General features: G+C 42.0%; 1 protein-coding gene across 3 annotated transcripts in view; it reads right to left on the bottom strand.

The window, feature by feature from the left end:
- Positions 1–4,026: 4,026 nt before the first annotated feature.
- Positions 4,027–18,717, bottom strand: part of SETD4 (SET domain containing 4) — a 360,859-nt gene continuing 346,168 nt past the window's right edge. For all 3 annotated transcript variants that reach the window (XR_016392952.1, XR_016392953.1, XR_016392955.1), the window contains one exon: positions 4,027–17,218. The gene's annotated coding sequence lies outside the window, so the exon portion shown is untranslated. The remainder of the gene's footprint in view (positions 17,219–18,717) is intronic.

Here is an 18,717-nt window from a genome sequence, read left to right as displayed (position 1 = left end):
ATGGAAGACAATCTTATTAAACATTGCCAACTTACTGCCAAGCTGGCTGGTCACCAAGGCACAGCTACAGAACAAATGGAATCGAGAGGACTGTCAATCTTCTGACAGTGTCACAGTCCCCAAAATAATAAACTTAGGGAGAGATAAATCTGTTATGACTTGGACACTTTTACTTCTTAATTCTGGAGTCTTTCAAGTTCACCATTTTCATAATCCTTTCATGTAACAACTAAGCTGTTTGGCAAATACTAGCGAGGATGGGTAAAATGGTCCTATCTGCGTGGAAACCTTATACATATTCAGATAAACTGACTTAACCTTTCAGGAAAGTAATTTAGTAAAATAGATAAAAAGCCTTAACAATGTTTATACCCTTTGACCCAATAATTTTACTTCTCAGTCTAAGGAAATAATCTGGAATGCAGAAAAGGCATTGTGATCAAGAATGTCCATGTCCATCACTCTGTAGCTCTTAATGGCCAAAAACAATGGAGCCAACTGATTTTCTAACAGGAGGGGCATGATTTAATAAAGTACCTTCTAGCCGTGGAAAAAATGCTTATGGCACATTACATATATGCTATGTCATATATACTACACTTTCAAGTATACAAATAAGGTTCCCAGAAAGTATATAAATAAGGTTCTCAGAATGAAGACTAAAAGATAACTGCCCCTAAATTTTGACAATGGTCTTTCAGATGTTGAGATATTATGTATCTGTTTATTTTCTTCTTGTTCTTTACTACAGTACTTTCAAACTTGTCTCAGTACTCATGTATTACCTTTAAATGCAAATAGAACTCTTGAAACATTCCTGAACAGGTTCATTCTAGAAGGTCCTCTAGCTGGGGGGCACCAGGAAGAGTAAAAGACAAAGAGCGCAAAAAAACCAAGAAGGATGGTAGCTCCTATTACACCTGAAAGATAAACGTGTTTGTTCCAGATTTGCCAAGAGAAGCTTGGAGGGATTCCCAGGGAATGAGGCCAGAGTTAAGGTGCTGCCCAGATCCCAAATAAGCCCAGCCCCTACCCAAATGGCCTTGAGGTAGGAGAGATAAGATAATACAAATGCCAGTTAGTTTTAGGGGAACCCAAAAAAAGAGGGTTTCATGCTTCAATTCCTATTTGGAATTCTGGGAGAAGACCACTTTGTGGGATGCCCAAAGGCAACATGAGGTAGTCTCACTAGAACAGAAATGGCAGAGTGGGGTCTGGAGCCTCTGAAGTAGTTCTCACCCCAGATCTCCATGGCCTAAGCAGCAAGGCACAGAAAGATCCAGAAGTTCCCATGAGACTCCATGGTGAACAGGCCAACGAGCTGAAGTGGCCTAGAGTCGTGACGAAGAGCAGCCAGGTGATGACGCTAGTGACCAAACTGCCCCAGCATTAGTGGCAGATGCAGGTGCACACCCGAGGCCAGGAAAAATTCACTATTTTTTTCTTTAGTTTACCCCTTGGAGCTTCAGATGCACAGAACTAACTTAATCATACTCCTAGGTAATGGCATGGCATCATTTAGTGGCACACTCTGGTCATCAGTTTGTGATGAATTATGATTGATTGACTGGTTGCCTTTCATTCCCATTCTCATAACCATCTTTCTCTCCCACCATGGGCAGTCACCCCATTGTATTTGACTAGTATTCTTGAGTCTGTATGTACCCTTGAGAATTACAAAGTTTCAATTTATATAAATGGTAACGTGCTAAAGTTGACATTGCGTTTTTACTTTCTTTACTCGGCACTAAGTTTTTAAAGTCTATTCATTCTGATGTGTTTATGTGTAGTTTGGCATCTGGATAATATTCCTTGATTTATTTACACATTTCCCAAGTGACAAACACTTCAGATGTGTTCAACTCCAGCACAGACACTGCTGCAATGGATATTCTTTTGCATGTCCACTCATCCACTCATAGACCCTTAGGAGAATTTCTCTGATATGTATCACCAGGAGTGGAATTTCTGGAATAGAAGAAACACACCTACTTAACCTAATGACTGACTACTGCTTTTAAAAGAGGCCTCATAAGTCTTCAGTATGAAAAACAGTTGAAGAGTTACAGTACAAACACACACACACACTCACACACACACACACACACACACACACACACCATGCCTATGACAGATGCAGAGCTGTGCGGCTCAGATCCCTCTTCAAGGATGGAGGGAGTGTGGTCCACAGTCAGCCTCCAGCTGTCAGCTCCCACAGGGTCCATCTCCGTTGTGGAACATGTGGTCTCTAGCCTCTTGGGGTTGATTATATGACCAAGGCCACATATAGATAAAGACTTGGCTGCAGTTCTTACCTTCCCAGGCCAGCTATTTCAGCCAAATGTCAGCAACACTGAAGGGTAATTTCCGCTCCAGAGGCCCTGGCTGATTGGCCAAGGCTTTGCCCTGCGTGCATCACATCTCAACTTCTTCTGCCCAATACTGCATCCTCCCTACTCCTGTCTCAGGTGCTGATCCCTGATAAACTCCGTCTCACTGCACTGTCTGCTACTGGAGCACCAATGTGCAACTGCACCACTCAACTGCCCAATCTTGCCAGTTGGCTGTGTCTCTCACTGTTCTTTGAACTTTCATTTCTCTGCTTCCTAATGAATTGAAATGTTTATTCATATACTTGTTAGCTGTTCAGTTCTCCCCTCCTCTGAACTGATTTATTATATCCATTATTCTTGGTTCCTTTGACTTTTTCACGCTAACATGTAGGAATTCCTTGATTATCCTGCATAAGCCTTCCAGTTTTAGACGCCGCAAATATCTTCTTCTAACCTGCCATCTGACTAATAACGATGTCTCTATGAGATTCTACAATGAACTGGATTCTTAAGTTTGATGTAATAAAATCTACTAAGTTTTTACATTTGGTTGTGATGTTGAGGTCTGGTTTAAGAAGTCTTCTCCTACCCCTAAGTCAGATAGTCTCCTGTGTTTTCTTCTATTATTTTTATAGAATAGGTTGACGTTTAGGTTTCTAATTTATCTGGAGTCACCTTTATAAATGAGATAAGGTTGGGATTCAGTTTTATTTTCATTCATCTAAAGAGGAAGTTTCTGTAGTAGCAAGAGAGGAAAAGGTAGTAATATAGCTTTAATTGGACAGGGAGGAAAGGTGGGCAAGGGGGGATAACAACAAGTGGCATGGTGTATTATTTAGAGATATGGGCTTGACCATCAAAAGTAACCCAAAACAGAAGCAGTTAAAGGTAAAGCCCTCAGAGAGGGGGAGGGGCAGGATGGGGAGAGGGGGTGGGGGGGACACACCAGGATCTATTGCTTGTCACATAAGTCCTTTTGTTCTCTTTTATTACTTCAGTAACTTTTTACAATTACTATTCAAGTTAAACGTGAACTTCAAGTTAAACTTGAACTTCAAGTTAGACTGAAAAAAGTCACACTTGTTATGAATCTTTCCCAAGCAGACCCTGATGTCTTGAGTCACAGACCTATCCCAGCTCTCCTTACTCCCCATCAATGCATCACACTTCTTCATTGTGGAATGAGTTCCCAACAGGAACTCATCATCTAGGGTGATGTATCACCCTAGACACTCTTCATGACACCACCCACAGGGGTGGGACATCTGCCTTCAGGGAGGGTGGGCACATGATTGTCCTGGACATGAAGGAAGGGCAATGACCTCACCGTGAGGTGAGGAAGGCACAGGGGCTGCGGAGATGTGGGTTTACAGAGGGCCTGTGAGTATTACTTTCTGAATAGAGAAAGGCATATCTGGAAGGGACACCACAGTAATTTATCTGTCTATGAATATATGATACTCTTTCTTCCCCAAAAATGATTTTTAAAAAAGCACTTCATACTGTCTAGCAAGTCCAAATTATTTAGAGCCGCTGTATATGGTTGTGAATGTTCTATGTGTGAATGCCCTGAAAATATGCTCTTAAAAAAATACATATATATATATATGTGTATATATATATATATATATATATATATATATATATATATATATATATATATAGTTGTTTCTATATGATACATCATGGTGCTTTGAAAAGAGCTCTGGACTGAGAGTCAAGAAAGCTGAATTTTGGCCTGGCCACTGGCTATGTGATTTTGAGCCAGTCCTCCCCTTTCTAAACGCTTCAATTTCCTCTAAGAGAATGGGTTACTAGATAGTTTCTAACACTCTTCTCAATTTTAACAGCCTACTATACAAATCTCTGATTAAATTCCTAGAGAATCCCACAGTATCAGAATATCTATAAAACACATTTTGAACCCAGAAAGTGAATTTCACTGAAATTTACTACCAAGTGTAAATTTTTATTTATAAATTTGATTGCCCTTTTAAAATATGTCCTTTAAATGCCATTAATTGATAAACAGCAGAAATGGTTTCAAAATCTAATCCAACAAAGCTCCCGCGTGTTCTAGATGAGATGAACAGATGAATCCTTAAATTTTTTAGGGTTATCAGACATGGATAATATTGCCAGTTCATTAGAGGGTTGTATACCATACTTCATTCGTCTATGGCTCAAAGTGTTATTATCGGCTCAAAGTGTTGTTATCAACTCAAATATTTGACAGTCTTAAAGGTGAGCGCACCTCTGTGGGTTAACCTTCCCTCTTGTGTGCACACAACATTTCATGAGGCCAACATAAGAAATCTTGCTTATTTGTTACAGTGCAAGCCAGGTGTACCTTCCCCAACAGCTTCTAATCATTCGTCAGACCCATCTGGAAAAATCCCACACCTTGACGACTGAACTTTCCATCTCTGGTTGAGGAAACTCAGAAGATCCAGTCTTTTATTTCTCTAACACTGCAGTTTGTAGAAAAGAAGGATATGGCTTTTTCCACCCTGCCAGGTTCCCAGTTATGGGATGTGTCTGGTACTGCAGGGTACCTTTGAACAAACAACTGGCTATTTCCATGTATCCACATGTTATTGCTTTGCTACAAGGAAAATATTGTAACACTGGCCATTTAATATTAGAATACTGACCCTATCTTATTAAGTGATCTACCAGTTGTTGGGCATTTCATTACTATAAACAACCTCAGAATAATAAAACCAAAAGCCAACTCAAGCACAATCACAGGGAAAATGCTTTCAGTGGAAAAGGATGAGCATTTTCTCGGCATCATCATGTATCACAAGATTTAGTTCTATAGCCAGAATGAAAAAATCGGGGAGGCACACAGCAAGCTGCCCCTCTGGCCTGTCCCTGGAGCTGTGCTCCAAAGAGCACCCATCTTCAGCCAACAGATCCGATGGCTCCTTCTCAGCATGGTCCTGTCAATCCCAGCACAGCATTTAACGCTGTGAAGCACACCTTCCTTCTGAAATGGCAGCCTCTTCTGGCTTTGGGGATAACTCTCCCTGACCACTCTTTTTTCTACCCGTAACCAAATGCTGCTGTTCACCAAGGCACTTTCACCAACTTTTTCTTCAAAGCTTTTCGGGGGAAAGTTCATCACCCATGTGATGATGGCTCTGACAGAACTCTCTACAAAGTTCCAATGCAAAAATTTCACTTTCCAATTGTACATTTTCCATCTTGCATTTTAAAATTTAAATCCATTTCTTCCCCACTGATTCCACCAAAAAAAAATCTGATCCCTTTTCCAAGTTCTCTCAGTTAATGTCACCATAATATACCCATTTATTTGGGTTTGAAATCTCACAACCATCTTTCACTCTCCTTTTTTTCCTATATCTAATCAGTCACCAGCTCCTGTCAGTTTTACATCCTGAAAAAGGTCAAATCTTGATTATTTGAGGTTGAATTAACCACGGTGAAGACTGAGCAGTGACCAGGGGTCCTTTACCTCTCCAGCTGAGTGAGAGAACTCATTGTTGGCTGACTGCTAAGCGGGGAAGAATGGACCCAAAACGCAGAAGAGCTGCCTTTGATGTCAGCAGGAAAGAGAGACCGAAACTCCATTTGGCCTACCTGGCTCAACCTCCTGCCTTCACCCCAGGACCTGACCAATCTCCAGGGCGGATACTCGGTAAACATCTGCCAACCACAAGCATGTCCTAGCTGTCTTCTGAGTCTTAGCCATAGTTGTTCCACCACTAGAAAGTCAAGAGTTGACAGTAGTTTCGACCTAACTGTAATTAGGAACTAATATATTCTTCTTCACCACCAATCTCTCCCACTTAATGGAATCTGGACTCTGATTCCAGAATCATTCCTCTCCTTTACTACTACCATAGTCCGAACTCAAATCTCCAGTATCTCTCCTCTAAATGACTGCATAAACAGTCTACTGGTCTTCCTTGCTTGGAGTCACTCTCCAATCCAACTCAGCCCCAACCTTGATTCCTTCTAATATACACCCTGGACCTTATCGCTTCTCTACTGAAAGCTTCAATGGTCAACTACAAAACATTGCTTAGATATCATTTACAACGCTAGTATTCCCGCTATAACAAGTTCTTGCTTATTCATAATCCATTTAGAGTAATACAAAATTAAAAAAAACTGGCAATAACCTAAGTGTCCACCAACAAGAGAATGTTAAATAAATTCTAGTACATTCAAGATATGAAACATTAAGCAGTCCTGAAAGTCCTTTGAAAGAATGAGATGGTGGCAAACAAAGATATCCGCCATATATATGCCTTATTTTTATGTTTTACAGGCAAACAAAATTTGGGAGAACACATACCAAACAGGGAACCTCTAGACACCACTGGGGAGTGAGGTTGCAGGAGAGAAGGAGCTTTTATTCTTACTTTATAAGCTTCCATGTTATTGAAATGTGTTACAGCAAGCTGACATTATTTTTAAATACCCAAAGCTAATATAGGGTTTATAAATACATTTGTTATCTGAGGGCTTCACTTAGAAATTGTCCTCATTATATTTTGATTTGGGGTACATTAACATATCTATACATATAAACCTAAAATTTAACCATATAATGTCCTCACTAGACTGTGTTCTCATTGATCATTGAAGACAGAGTTTGATCCAGTTCATCTTTGTATTTTCCCAGAATTCTTTGCATGATGCCTGGCATATATTAGGAGATATACATATATATAATTTCACTACCAATTTCTCCCAGTTAATGGAACATGACGGAACATGGACTGTGATTCTAGAATCATTCTTCTATCGCTCTATATAAGCCATATATACAACTGTATTTTTGCATATTTGTATATGCAAATATATATGCAACCAAATGGGAGAATGATCGGCATTTTGTCAATTTGCCGACAAACCTGTCTTGCTCACTGCTATGAGATCTCCAAATCACCAAGTGCTCCAGGAAGGACAAGAGCCATTCGCTAGGGAATGAATCCTTATGTTTGGAATGATGGGCACAGGCTGGCGTTAACTCACAGGTGAGTCAGGGCCATTTGGGGATCAAGCACACCAGCAGGAAGCCTCTTTCTGTGAGACTGTCATTGAGGAACTCAACCCCAGATTGAGGGAGAGGCCCTCAGAATCTTTGGAAGGGAAGGAAACAAATTCCTAACCCCAAACCTACTGGCCTGAAAAGGGAGTGGTCACTTTATACACACATGTCTCCAAAATCCTGCCCAGTGAGTAAAAAGCATTAGCTGGTGTTTAACTAAATATTTAAAATCTCATAGAGGCAAAAAGGATCACCATAGAAAGGAACAAAGAAAAGCAAGCTCAGCCTTTGCCCTATGGCAGTTGATTTCTCTCCCAAACCCCAGGTAGCTGAAAGGTGGAAAGTCTAGAAACAGAATCGAACATGTCTAATCTCTTTTACAACAATGTTCTTATTTTAGCCCATGTCATCAGGGGAAATGGCTGAAAATAGTGACAAATACAACATCAATAAACATAATAATAATTGATTTTTCCAGAGATGAAATATTTGAAATTAGTGGACATTTCCCCCCAGAGTATTGGTTGATTAATTTAATGTTCATCTTAGTCTTTCAGAGATATCCTCTTACTGCTTATCTGCTCTGCCACGCTTTGTGATGGGTTTTGTGGTTAGGACTCCATGGTTAAAGTATATTGCACAGTTCTGCAGTTTTTCAAAATTTATTTTATTCAAGTATTGTTGATCTACAATGTTCTATTAATTTCTGCTGTACTGCAAAGTGATTCACACACACACACACACATATATGTATATATAAATATATATAAACATTCGTTTTCATATTCTTTTCCATTATCATTTATCACAGGGTAGTGCATGTAGTCCCCTGTGCTCTACAGTGGGACCTGGTTGTTTATCCATTCCATATATAATAGTTTGTGCCTGCTAATCCCAAACTCCCAATACACCCCTCCCCCTTGGCAACCACATGTCTGTTCTCTACGTCTATAAGTCTGTTTCGTAGATAAGTTCATTTGTGTCATATTTTAGATTCCACATATAAATGATATCATATGGTGTTTGTCTTTCTCTTTTTCTGATTTACTTCACTTAGTATGATAATCTCTAGGTCCATCCGTGTTGCTGCAAATGGCATTATTTCATTCTTTTTTATGGCAGGGTAATATGTCATTATATATATGTACTACATCTTCTTTATCCATTCATCTGTCAGTGGGCATTTAGGTTGTTTCCATGTCTTGGCTATAGCAAATAGTGCTGCTATGAACCCTGGGGTGCATGTATCTTTTTGAATTAGAGTTTTCTCCAGATATATGCTCAGGAGTGGGATTGCAGGATCATACGGCAACTCTGTTCTTAGTTTTTGTAGGAATCTCCATGCTGTTTTCCATAGTGGCTGCACCAATTTACATTCCCACCAACTGTGTAGAAGGGTTCCCTTTTCTTCACACCCTCTCCTGCTATTTGTAGACTTTTCAATAATGGCCATTCTGATCGGTGTGAGGTGGTACCTCATTGTAGTTTTGATTTTCATTTCTCTAATAACTAGCAATGTTGAGCATCTTTTCATGTGCCTGTTTGGCCATCTGTATGTCTTCTCTGGAGAAATGTCTATTTAAGTCTTCTGCCCATTTTTAGATTGGGTTGTTTGGTGTTTGTTTTTTGTGTGTGTTTGTTTGTTATTGAGTTGTGTGAGCTGTTTGTATATTTTGGAAATTAAGCCCTTGTCAGTCACATCATTTGCAAATATCTTCTCCCAGTCTGCACGCTGTCTTTTTGTTTTGTTTATGGTTTCCTTTGCTGTACAAAGGCTTGTACATTTGATTAGGTCCCATTTGTTTATTTTTGCTTTTATATATTGCCTTGGGAGACTGACCTAAGAAAGCATTGGTATGATTTATGTTCACAGTCCTGAAGCTTTAAAGAGAATCCTGATTGTTTAAGGATGGCTGCAGCCAACAGCAACAACAACTACAACAACAAAGGAGGTTAAGACACATAAAGCGATTAAGCTTCCAGAGGTTGGGATTTCAGGTTTTTCACACAAGATATAAATTTGGTGACTGTGCTTCTCAACATTTTTGTAACTTAAGTATTCAAGAAACAGATTTTTGAGAGCTTCTATTTGTACTCCCCCAGAGCACCCAACTTTCACTGAATTAATTCAGAAATCTCAACACAGAGCAAAGATGAGATTCAAGTGACTATTTTCCTTCCTTCCTCCCTCTCTCCCTCCCCACCTTCCTTCTCTTCTTTCTTCCTTTCCTCCTTCCCTTCCCTCCTTCATTTTTCCCTCCTTTCCTCCCTTTCCTTCCTTCTTTTCTTCCCCTTTGCTATTATCTGAATGTTTATGCTCCCCCAAATTCATATGTTGAAATCCTAACCCCCAAAATGATGGTATTAGGAGGTGGAGACTTTGGGAGGTTATTGGGTCATGAGGGTGGAGCCCTCATGAATGGGATTAGTGCCCTTATAAAAGAACCCCAGGGAGATCCCTGCCCTTTCCACCATGTGTGGCTGCAGAGAAAAGACAGCAGTCTAGGAAATGGGCCTCACCAGACACTGAGTCTGTTGGCACCTTAATTTTAGACTTCCCAGCCTCCAGAACTATGACAAATAAATCTTTGTTGTTTATAAACCCCTCAGTTTAAAGCATTTTTGTTATAGCAGCCTGAATGGGCTAAAACACCCTTCCCCCTTCCTTCTTTCCTTTCTTTTCCTCCCCTAGCTCCCTCTTTTCCTCCTTCCTTTCTTCCTTCCCTCTGTAACTCTAAAACAATGTTTTAAAATCACCTTAGACTATTTCAAGGTTTTATATTCATATTTATGCTGGGAGATAAGTGGAGTGAATATTATTTTTTCATTTACTGTGAATAAGTAAAGTGAAACACAGAGAGGTTCGGTGACTTTTCCAAGACACTATGGTGAATGGATAAACAATCCAGAGAAACAGGTTGACCTCTAGAGTTCCAGTTGAACACTTTCCACGAGTTGTTAGCCCTTCCTGTCTGTCAGGGAGAATTCCAGTTGACCTCACTGACAATAGCTTGTCTTATAACCTGTAAGCACAGACTGACTCCTGTATGGAGCCACCCATCTGGTGGGTGAGGCAGAAAATCTGTGTCCACCCTCACTTCTTGTCCCTTCCCAAACGTCACATCACTCAGAAATATGTACTTTATCATTCTAAACATGTAAAGATAAACTGGCTTCCCTGTTCTTAGGGGCTAGGAGTGGAAACTCCCCTTCTATCAGATCTCTTCACATCATCATGCACAAGTGAGTTTAAACCAGTGCTTTGGAAACATGAGCTATGGCTCCTGGCACTGGCTGCTTGCTCCCTTCCCTTCAGGCCACCATTACTATTTGTTGTAACTTGACTTCTCTTAACGACATTGCTCTGCAGTGATTTATCCTGTCTAGAACCCGGGGGCACCCGGCCTATGATCTTTGTCCCTTACAAATCGACCAGAGCTGCCTCTCTTTCCCAACTGCGTACACTTTGTCTCCCTCTCATCTTTCCTTCTGCCCCATCCCATGGTCCCCATAACTGTGCCCAGGAGACATAAGACACCTTCTGTGAAGACACATCTAGCTTCCTAACATCTCGCATTTACAATTTGGTTTTTCCCAGCACAATTACCCATCTATAGCCTTCTTTAAGACAGTGTTATTCATCCCAGTGCATTTACCAAAGGAGATGAATTGGAAGTTTTCATGAATGGAAATGAACTTCCCTTTCGACACTTTGAACAGAATGACGCTCCCTAAATAAGGGTCAGAGTGAGATGGCAGCACTGTAAGCCACCGTCAGGTCAAGCTCCCTAGGTCAGGTCAGCATCAGGCATTAAAAAAAAAAAAAGGCTCCATTAAGTAAATGAAATCATTTCACAGAAGGGAGGGGAACATCATCACGTGTAAGAATGCATTTTGTAAACTTCCTTTCATTAAGATGTCTTTCCAAAATGTTTCAGAAACAAAGAGAAGAAAACCTCTTCATTTCCTTTCCTAGGTTCTGCCTTTCAGAGCTGTTGAGGCTGAGCGATGCTGGGAATATGAGGAAGTCATACAAATGGGGGAGGGCAGAGCTGGGGGAATCTAGTTAGAGATACAACCTGTATCAGAGTCATGGTCCAAGCATTGGCCCCATTTATAACCTGTTCTTTAACTTTGTTTATCTTTGTAATCATTCACAGGAGCATCTTATTTTCCAGAAGTTGGGGCCCTATAATCATTACCTGTCTTTGGAGAAAATAAGATTATGAACATTTAGTTCCTCTTCTCAGAAAGTCGACACTGTAATAGGCCACTCTTCCCTGACCTTCCACCTCCCACCCTGGTGGGGCTGCTGTATTTTCATGGTTTCCTCTTGGCCCTGGTGCTATAAGCACAACCAACAATGGTGGGATCTTTGATTCTTAACCTCAATCATAAACAGAAAGGGGACAAGAGGACCCACTTTCTCATTTAGGATTTGTGATTGAGACCCTCAGCATTTCTATGAATGAGCACAAGCTTCTGGAAGTGAATACATATGTTTGGCTATCTGGCTTATATTAGTTTGCTACAGCTGCCACAACAAGGTACCACAAAGCCTGAGTGGTTAAAACAACAAAAATGTATTGTCTCACAGTTCGGTAGGCGGGAAGTCTAAATTCAAGGGGTCAGAAGGTGGGGTCCTTCTGAGGGCCTGGAGAGAAGGATCTGCTTCAGGCTTCTCCTGTTGGCTTGTAGATGGTCATCGTCTCCTATGTCTTCATAGCTATGTATCTTCCCTCTGTCACTGTCTGTTACTATGTCCAAATTTCCCCTTTTAATCAGGACACCAGTCATACTGGATTAGGGCCCACCCAAATGATGTCACTTTAACATTGATGACCTCTGTAAAGACTCAATCTCCAAACAATGTCACATTCTGAGGTCCTAAAGGTTAGGACTTAACATATGAATTTTAGGGTACTCAATTCAACCTCTAACATAGCTCAAATAAGTTGCCTCAGCTTCCAAAGAGAAGTTGGTTTTTGGTAAAAGGTGACCAGCAACCACACTGGATTTCTTGTCCCTCTCCTATATACAGCACAGTTTCCCACTCCAGCCCCATCTCTGCACCACAGAAGGTTTAGAGTTGCCAGCAGAAGTCCCCTCACTCGGTTGGAAGCTGTGCTTCAAGTTGACACCTTGAACCATAGGGACAAGCCTATGGGGACAGATGCTGGTTTCAGAAAAGGCTCCCTCATAATGGGCCCTGATCATGGCACCTGTGAACGCCAACGGCCCACCTATCAGCCTTAATTCCTGGACCCAAATCATTTATCAGCCCTTTTTATGGTTGAATTCAGATTCCACCCATCCATCCCTTCATCAGTTTATTCATTTGACGAAGCATTCCTCAGCATCTGCCTTGTGCAGGCACTGTGGTAAGAGCCGGAAGCCTAAATGATGAAGACCCATCTCAGGGAGCCCATAGCGGGGTGTGGAAGTCAGAGACAGGAGGAAATCCAATACAAATGCAGTGGCAGAGGGGTCTTTGGGCACACAGAGCTGGGTCATTCTAGTTAGACTAGGGAAGGTCCAAGAAGACCCCTGGATTTACCAGGGAATGATGAACTTGGCCAAGTTCTGACATGATGCCTCCTCCTGCAGGTGTGGCATGACACGAAGCCAAGGAGAAAAGGAGTGAGTAGAAAGAGAGAGTGGTCACCAGAGATGGATATCATCAGGATGGCAATGAAGACCAAGACTGAACTAGTCAGTGGGTCCAGCCTTTCATCTGGCTAGTGCCGTCCTCTTCGCCTTTGCTCCTCTCTCCTTCTCCCCAGACGAAGGCTTCTTCTTCTGGCCTACACACATTCACCATTCTTCCTCACCCTCTGCCCCAAGCTGTGTCTCAAAGTCGTAGTTCCCTATGGCTGCTATAACAGGTTACCACAAACTCAGTGACTGAAAACAACACAAATTTACTATCTTATAATTCTGGAAGCCAGAAGTCTAAAATGGGTCTCACCGGGCTAAAGTCGTGTTGTCAGCAGGGCTGCCTTCATTCTGGAGGCTCTAGGAGAGAATCTGTTTCCTTGCCTTCTCCAGCTCCAGTGACTGCCTGCAATCCTTGGCTTGTGGCCCCTTCTTCCATTTCCAAAGACAGCAGTACAGCATCTCCCAATCACTCTCTTTGACTCTGACCTCCTTCTTCCCATGTGATCATATCGGACCCACTCAGATAATCCAGGATTATCTCCCCAGCTCATGGTCAGCTGGTGAGTAACCTTAATTCCAACCGTGACCTTCATGCCCTTTTGCCATGTAATATGACATAGTCACAGGCTCTGGGATTAGGGTGTGGATATCTGTGGCAGGGGGAGGGCATAATTCTGCCAACTATACCAAGCAAAGACAAATTCCTTCCTATGAGGAATTCCGATGACAGTTGTTACGAAAATAGGGTTTTCATTTCAGTAGGGAATGAAGAGTGTCCACTGGGTTGTTGAACAGAAAGAGGACCTGAATAAGGGCAATGGCAGAGCTCAGTGGAATAATATGGAAGAGTCAAGAAATGAGAAAGTAAATACAGACAACACTGTAAGGATAGCATCTGTTTGTAGGGCCAGTAAACAAGTCATTAATATGAGTAGAGCAAGCACCAGGAATGGGGTAACAATATCAGGTTTAAAGTCTTAATTATAGACTTTTCATTCTCCAAATTCTAGGAAGCAGATTCCTTGTTCCATAGATCCTCATCCCAGTCCATTTGCCAATCAATTTTCGGGAGAGATCTGGCACAGGAGGCGGTAGAACAGTGATGCACTGCCCAGATGTCCTTCTTAGCAAGTTTGCACACTATCCTGGAATCCTTGCCAGGGAGTTTGATCTTGGGAGAGTACTCCCAAATCTTTAAACTCTCCCTTATCCAACCTTATATTCCAAGCTCCAAAACCCAGAACCCTCAGAACCAGACCCATGTATATTCCACGGGTCTTGCTGGTCCATGCTGCCTAAGTCTTGCAGCTATTTTCCTCAATTATCTGGTTTAGCACATCCTCAGCTGGGGTGTGCCAGGATGAAACCTATTTATAGACCTAGGGATCAGGAGGGGAGGGGGCTCAGGTTATCTTGCAGGGGCAAAGTCTCTGCACTGCCTCCAAGCATAAGGGAAGTGCTAGCTCTTCATAGGAGGGATAGGCTACTTCTGTAGACTCAGGGGGTGCAGGGGAATCTGGAGATTCAAGACTTTCAAGAGATCAAAAAGGTGCAAAATTTCAGAAACCACTCACTCCCTGCACTTTCATGGACCTAAGAGTGAATACCTCCTTAAACTGCACCCTGGATGCTTCCTTTTCCTCTTCCTAGTCACTGTCCTGCATCCAGATGTAAAGGTCTCACTCCTTCTCAACCAGGACCCTGACCTTGGCAGAGCAGACTGGCCTTGCTTAGAGTTTAACCTTCTTTAGCAAGGACCCCAGGAGACTGTGCAAACTAGCTACTGGGATGGCACCTCAAAGCATGGAAAGAGTAATGACCAACTTACTGAGTTCAAATGCCAGAATTCCTGAGATCAAACAGCTCCTCTGGGTGAGCAGGCTGGAGAGGACAGATCATGGAAGACCAGGAAACCCACCAGAAAACCCATGTTCAATGGGAAAGCCTAGATGATAGGCCACTTACAAAACAACAGGATGAGTGGGTGATGGGTCACTAGCAGCACTTGGGAAGTTCAGAGCAGCTCCTCTTCTTTAGGCCAGGGTTGATGATAGGAGAGGCTGCTAGAGAAATAGTCTCACCAGACCAATGGGGATGATAAGACCCCAAACAGGAGAGACTAGGAAGCAGAGCATAACCATGTTTAACCATCAAAAGCCAGGTGGATGCAGGTATTGTAATGACTAGCAAGGCATCCCTAGGGCAAAATAGATGAGCAGCTGGCAAGGGCACTGCTCACCTTGTGCCTGTAAAAGAACCAAGGCTGCATGACAAGGAGACTAAAGGGAGTTGCTCCCATTAAGGGTCATGGTCCTTTTCATAGTTTCCAGCCCTGAGCCAGTTTTCAGACAATAACTCATTGATTAAAGAGGAGCGAGAGAGAGGCATGGACATATATGCACTACCAAACTTAAGGTAGATAGCTAGTGGGAAGCAGCCGCATAGCACAGGGAGATCAGCTCGGTGCTTTGTGACCACCTGGAGGGGTGCCATAGGGCGGGTGGGAGGGAGGGAGATGCAAGAGGGAAGAAATATGGGAACGTGTATATATATAACTGATTCATTTTGTTGTAAAGCAGAAACTAACACACCGTTGTAAAGCAATTATATTCCAATAAAGATGTTAAAAAAAAAAAAAAGAGGAGATGGAGCCCCAAGGACAGACCCTGTAACATACGGCAAATGAACATGGTAATGATGCCCCCAGTCTTGACCCAAAGGGACCTCAGCCATTTACTCAGGTAACTGTACACTGGGCAAGAGAAACACTCAAATATGTCTAGGAATATTGCACACGAGGTCTCAGCTTACACTGATAGCTGGAGAACTGAAGCATTATCATGGCTCTTCTGTGAAAATGCGAGTATATGGGGCCCAGGAATAATGGCATCTGACCAACATGCAACCGAGTGGGCATCCACCAGTTCTACAGACCCACCTGGCAATGATTTACCTCATCTTCAAAAGTACAATTGGGGTAGACATATTGGTAGTCAGAGCAACCAACCTACATTGAGTTCTTGACCTATGGGATAAGAATGATCATAGTGGGGAAAGCCAAGTGGAAACTTCTGAAACTGCCACCTCCCACCCTGCCCAAATATAATATTAAATCAAAAAATATATATCACATACCGGGGGAGGAGAGTAGAAATTATTTTCACCCTCAATGATCTAAAGGATACAGGGGTAGTGGTCCCCTTCCTGTCTCCTCTTAATTCATCAGTCTCGCCCCTGAAGGAACCAGATAGATCCTGGAGGATGACAGCAGACTACTCAAACTCAACTAAGTAGGAGCCCCAGGTGCTGCTGTTACACCAGACGTGGTGTCTTTGTTGGGGAGATTAATAGGTCTCAGGTACATGCTATGTACCCATGGATTTGATGAAGTGAAGGTGTTCTTCTCTAACTCTATCAGAAAAGAAAATCAGAAACGGTTTGCATTCAAATTGAAAGAACAAAAATATGCCTTTACCGTTTTGCCCAAGGTCTATGTTAGCTCTTCTGCCCTCTGTCGTAATGCAGTCTGAAGAGAGCTGGACATCTGGACATCCCACAGAACATCACATCTATAGCATAATTCTAGTCTGGCCAGATGGACAAGAAGTACCTAGTACACTGGAGGCCTTAGTAAGACACATGTGCTCCAGGGGGTGAGAGACAAACCCTATGAAGATTCAGGACTTGCTATATCAGTAAAATTTTAGGGGTCTGGGACATCCCATCCAAAGTAAAGGACAAAAATATTGCATCTTGTATCTCTCACTACAAAGAAGGAAGCCCAAATGTGACATCAAAGACAGACTTACGATAGTCTCCAGGAGCAATGATCGCTCTGCCATGAGTAGAAGAAGTGATACCAACAATGCTAGGTTTTCTGTATACATAAATATTCATTGAGACTCTCAAAGGGTTATGGGCAACAAAAGTGAACAAAAAACCATAAAATTGGATTAAATTTACTTAGTGACTTAAAACAACAGCCATTTATTTAGCTCATGATTCCTTAGGTTAACAATTTAGACTGGGTTCAGTTGGATGGTTCCTCTGATTTTTCCTGCGCTCATCATGCATGTGTGCTTAGCTGCCGAGACAGCCAGGGGCTGGCTGGTTTGGGATGGTCTCTGCTGAAACATCCTACCTTGGTTCCATGTGGTTGTTCATCCTCCAACAGGCTACTCTGGTCTTATTCACAGCGAATCTGGACAGGGATCAAAGAAAGAACAGCCATGGATGAGCTCTTGTGCTAAGCTTAGAAATGTCACACCTCACTTCTGCTGTGTTCTATTTGTTAAAGCAAGTCACAGGGCAGCCCAGATTCAAAGGTAAGGGAAACTGACTCTGACTCTACCCCTTGATGGGAGAGTTGCAAAGTCATATTACAGTGAACATGGATACAGGGAAAAGCAAAGGATGACGGCCCTTTTCCACCAGTCTGCTAGTTTCTGTATGAACTGACATTTGTTGGGGCTCCCAAAGAAGAAAAGCTCCTGAAAGAGTGAGGGAAGCAGGAGCCTGATCAAACTTCTAGGCCAGTCATTTCAATGCCTGAATCAGAAATTCCTAAACAAGTCTGATGTCCCTCTTTTAAAAACACAGCAGGAGCACAAAGCCCTGACCTTTGCTTCTCTTCTCTCTGAACGCATTCCACCCTCTGAAATGATTTCTCTGTGCCTCTTGTCCTCTTTAGAGTCAATTTAGAAATGACTCCTTCAGAACAGAGCAAATTGGTAAACACGCTAACAGGGGTGGACAATTTATTCAAGCAAAACAGGAATGAATTCCTGTCATCTACCTGGCACCCTCCTGCATGATTTTATGACAGCCTTTGTTTCAAAAGAAAAGAAAAACAAGTGGTCTGACACAGAAACTGCACTAAAATGCTAGTAAGTCTGCACTGACAAGAAACAAAAAGAAAGAAAGGAGAAAATCCTAAAAATGTTGAGGTAGGGAGCCAAGTGTACCATATGTTCTTGGGAATCTGATCTTGACAATGAATCTCACAGATGGCTGTCAGAGTGAGCTAGGTGGTGAGGGGAATGAAGTGATAAGAAGGGTTTCATCAGAGAATAGCCATGTACGACCTCTCTCTTTTCTCCTTTGAAAAGGATGAAATAAAGCACAATTTCCTAAATCCCAAACCTATTTTTATTTTATTTGCAAAATTTTTTTCTCTGCTCTTTAACGTTTCCTGGTTCTCTTTTTTCTCCCCCTTTTTTCTTTTCTCTCCTCCATTAAGGAGCAGGGGATTTCAAGCTTTGCCTCCTTGTCAAGTCGAAAGGCCAAAGAAGCAGAAGTTGTGGGCCTTTTGGTTTCTCTCTATTTCAGGATATGATGAGGTCATATAGATTTGCAAGGTAGAGAGGTGCTCTATTATCTAATCATGGCTCCAAGAACAGGAATTTGGAAGGAAAAAAGGAAGTAATTAGGCTTCTCCCTCTTAAAATGCCTTTAAAATGTGGATTTAAGAAAACATGTACTCCAGAGTCAAGCAGAATGAGCAGAAAGAGCTTTTTAGATTTCAAAACACAGTGGGCTTGGAGCTTGAAGAGAATTTAAAGGGACTAGACCTATAAGCAAGGCTGATCCCCTAAATTAACCAGATCTCAGCCTGAGCTCAAGAAGACATTGCCCACAAGAGCCACCATGCTAAGGACAATTTTTGAATGCAATCAATAAGATGCTCTAAATTGAACTTGC

Source organism: Delphinapterus leucas, chromosome 4, assembly GCF_059928025.1.
Source record: "Delphinapterus leucas isolate spDelLeu-1000000601 "Yukka" chromosome 4, BTC_Dleu_Yukka2, whole genome shotgun sequence".
Classification (NCBI taxonomy): domain Eukaryota; kingdom Metazoa; phylum Chordata; class Mammalia; order Artiodactyla; family Monodontidae; genus Delphinapterus; species Delphinapterus leucas.
This window is presented reverse-complemented; position numbering and strand designations above follow the sequence as displayed.